The sequence below is a fragment of the Pseudophryne corroboree genome, unplaced genomic scaffold (assembly GCF_028390025.1).
Source record: "Pseudophryne corroboree isolate aPseCor3 unplaced genomic scaffold, aPseCor3.hap2 scaffold_2764, whole genome shotgun sequence".
Taxonomy (NCBI): domain Eukaryota; kingdom Metazoa; phylum Chordata; class Amphibia; order Anura; family Myobatrachidae; genus Pseudophryne; species Pseudophryne corroboree.
Window position 1 is genome coordinate 4,791 of NW_026969426.1, and position 4,231 is coordinate 9,021.

The 4,231-nt window shown below is 46.1% G+C and overlaps 1 pseudogene; it reads left to right on the forward strand.

The window, feature by feature from the left end:
* The first annotated feature begins 1,153 nt into the window (after positions 1 to 1,153).
* On the forward strand, positions 1,154 to 3,646 carry LOC135013785 (uncharacterized; annotated as a pseudogene).
* Positions 3,647 to 4,231: the final 585 nt, after the last annotated feature.

Consider the following 4,231-nt stretch of genomic DNA (forward strand, 5'->3'; position numbering starts at 1 on the left):
GAGGAGCTCAGTCGCGTTTCCTGATGCTTCTGTATCTATTTGGTTGGTTGTTACCTAACGTGTGATTTAGAAGGGGATTTGTCACTGATGGTGACTGTGGTCGGTTCCTACAGTTATAGATCAAAGTGTCGACCTAATTAAGGGTTACAGTCCATAGGACGACCACTATTGGTTGACATGGACATGGTCTACTGGGGAAAATGTTGACATGGGACAGTTGACATAAAAAGGTTAACATGAGATTTTTTTATGTTTTTGGTGGGGGTTTTTTCTGTAACATGACCAGGAACCCCAATTAGTGCCACGTCCCTGTCCCACTGCCGGCTCCCCTCCACATACAGCATGTGATGTCATGACGCCATAGATGAGGGGGCTCAAAGCAAGAATCTAAATAACAGGTGTGTTCTTATGATGTGCCAGACAGCTCTCCATGTTCTAGGGTACTGTTCAAAGCAGCCTGGAATCCATATACAGATGCCACATGGGCAGGGATGGGTGCACCCCTTTGACCTTGCTCCCTGAGCAGCAGAACTGGTTGCACACCCAAGTTATGGCACTGGACATGGCATTGCACCCACTCATCATGTTCTGCTGCTTAGTGGCAGCACATAGCATCTTCCCAGTGACTCTGATGGGCTGTGACCATGCTATCTTAGCATTGGGGCTGTCTCAACTCTTAGCCGTCTTGCATATGTGTATCCCATAATATATCAGAGCATACAGGTATAACCGGAGTGACAGCTCAGCCTCACCCTGTGTGCAGAATGTCACCCCATGGATATCTGTGTGTTAGAGACTAAAGGCCAGTACTCACCAGCCGATGTCAGAGAGATGTGTGCTGAGCGAACCGCTCAGCACACATCTCTCCCGGCGCTCAGCACAGCGCGATCTGTGCTGAGCGTGCGGGGGGAGACGGGGGGGCCGCTCACTTCACCCAGCGGGTGAAGTGAGCGACCCGCTAGATTGGCCTGCATGCAGGCCAATCTAGCAGCAGCGATAGCGATGCGCGGGGCTGCGCATAGCTATCGCTGAGGGGGCTACACACGCAGCGATCGTGCTTAAAATCTAAGCAATCTAGTCAGATTGCTTAGATTTTAAGCAGCGATCGCTCTGTGAGTACCCCCCTTAACACTTTCATTTCTCTCTTCTGCTGTCAGCAATGGCGTCTGCTGATCTGAGACGGGAGCTGGACTGTTCCATCTGCCTGAGCATTTATACAGATCCTGTAACCCTGAGATGTGGCCACAACTTCTGCCGGGTCTGTATTGATCGTACGTTGGATACACAGAAAGAATGGACTACACCTTATAACTGCCCTGATTGCAGAGCAGAGTTCAGGAACCGTCCTGCACTGCAGAGGAACATAACGCTGTGTAACATAGTGGAAAGTCTCCGGTCTACTCGGCCAGATCAGGAGGAGACTGGGATCTTCTGTTCTTACTGTATGGACTCTCCTGCACGTGCTGCTAAATCCTGTCTGCACTGTGAGGCTCATCTGTGTGATAATCACCTGAGAGTACACAGCAAGTCACCAGAACACATCTTATGTGATCCCACCACTGCCCTGGGGAACAGGAAATGCTCCATCCATAGCAGGGTCCTGGAGTATTACTGCACTGAGGACACCTCCTGTATCTGTGTGTACTGCTCAGCTGGAGAACACAGAGGACACCAGGTCTTGTCATTGAATGGAGCCTCTGAAAAGAAGAAGGAGAAGCTGAGAGATGTTCAGCAGAAACTGATCAGAAAGAGAGCGGAGGCTGAGAAAAGAGTGCAGAGTCTGCAGGAGCGCAGGAGAGAAGATCGGGAAAAAGCAGCAAGTGTAGCAGAGAGAGTCACTGCCCTGTTTAGAGATCTCAGGAGACAGCTGGAAGACCTGGAGAAGAGAATCCTGAGTGAGATTTCTATGGAGGAAGAGCGCGTTTCACTCTTAGTCTCTGACCTGATCCAGCAGCTGGAAATAAAGAAGGAGGAGCTGTCCGGAAAGATGCGTCACATTGAGGAGCTGTGTAACATGTCTGATCCAGTGACTGTCTTACAGGAACCAGACACAGGGGACTTGTGTGATACTGAGGACACAGGGAGACATGATAACCAGGTCCGTGGTGCAGGAGATCTGGATGTGGGTCTGATCTCAGGGACATTACACACATTATCTGATATAATAACAGGGATAAATACAGGGGTCTATGTGCAGGAGGCTACAGACATATTACTGGATGTAACCACAGCTGGTGATACAGAGTCTGATATAATAACAGGGATAAATACAGGGATCTATGTGCAGGAGGATACAGACATATTACTGGATGTAACCACAGCTGGTGATACAGAGTCTGATATAATAACAGGGATAAATACAGGGATCTATGTGCAGGAGGATACAGACATATTACTGGATGTAACCACAGCTGGTGATACAGAGTCTGATATAATAACAGGGATAAATACAGGGATCTATGTGCAGGAGGATACAGACATATTACTGGATGTAACCACAGCTGGTGATACAGAGTCTGATATAATAACAGGGATAAATACAGGGATCTATGTGCAGGAGGATACAGACATATTACTGGATGTAACCACAGCTGGTGATACAGAGTCTGATATAATAACAGGGATAAATACAGGGATCTATGTGCAGGAGGATACAGACATATTACTGGATGTAACCACAGCTGGTGATACAGAGTCTGATATAATAACAGGTATAAATACAGGGATCTATGTGCAGGAGGATACAGACATATTACTGGATGTAACCACAGCTGGTGATACAGAGTCTGATATAATAACAGGGATAAATACAGGGATCTATGTGCAGGAGGCTACAGACATATTACTGGATGTAGCCACGGCTGGTAAATATATACATATATCAGGTGACAGGAAAACTGCATCCAGGTCACGTATAAACCAGAATCACCCAGTAACACCAGAGAGATTTCAGTGTAATCAGGTAATAAGCAGCAGGAGATTCTCCTCAGGGCGACATTACTGGGAGGTGGATGTCAGCAAGTCAGTGATATGGAGGGTGGGGATGTGTTACCCCAGTATAGACAGGAGAGGTGATACGTCAGTCATCGGAGGTAGTAACAAGTCCTGGTGTGTGCGGAGGTATAATAATGAGTACTCAGTGATACATGACGGTACAGAGACCCAGTTAGCTGACAATATCCCAGAGTGACAGAGTGAGGATATATCTGGATTATGAGGCAGGGCAGCTGTCCTTTTATTCCCTGTGTGACCACATCAGACACTTACACACCTACACTGCCGCCCTCACTGAGCCCCTCCATGCTGCACTATGTGTATGGGGAGGGAGTATAACTACATCTGGGGGGAAGTCAGCAGATGGGAGAGACGATCCTAACTAACCTGCCCAGAGACTGATGACCTCGTAGGCATGGGAATTTGATTGATGAAACACATAGCCAATAGAATTATACTGTGGGTGGAGCCACACATGAGCTCCCTTGTGTTGCAGTAGGTGGGGGGGGGATTTATGTTTAACTCAATGGGGTAAATTTACTAAGGTGGGAGTTTTATTGTATAACTAGTGATGTTGCTCATAGCAACCAATCGGATTCTACTTAACATTTATGCAGCTGCTTCTAAGAGATAATAGATATAATCTGATTGGTTGCTACAGACATCACCAGTTCTAAAAAAAAACTCCCACCGCTGAGGAAGTCAGAAGGATGAGACACAGTCCCTCCTAGACGAAACGCGTTGGGTGATAACTGGTGTTTGCCACTGTTCCAATAAGCTTTAATTTCTCTGAATATATGTACACTACACTATGTTTGTTTTTGTATTTCATCTTTTATGTACTCTGGGTCTATATTATTAAAATGTTAAACTTCATGAGGCTGATGACCTCGTGCGGATCACTACAAGAAGCTGAGATAAGCCTTTTGAAATATTTAATTTGGTACGGGTCCACCTGTATTTGGAATATATACACTGTGGTGGTGTTACCACATCATTGCACAAGGAGGCGCTCCTGTCTTTCTTTTTATATTTTAGGCTGGAATAGTTGGTGTGCATCTGGATGGTGTGTCCACATTAATGGACTTTCCTGGGCTGGAGTCACTGTTGTGGACTTTCTAAGTGTTATAAGTACACATTGGCCTAGCGCCTGTTTTTGTGTATTTATTATAAAAATAATAATGTACAACTGTCTGTTATTACCGCCTATTTACTATAATCATATTGTATGTTGCCA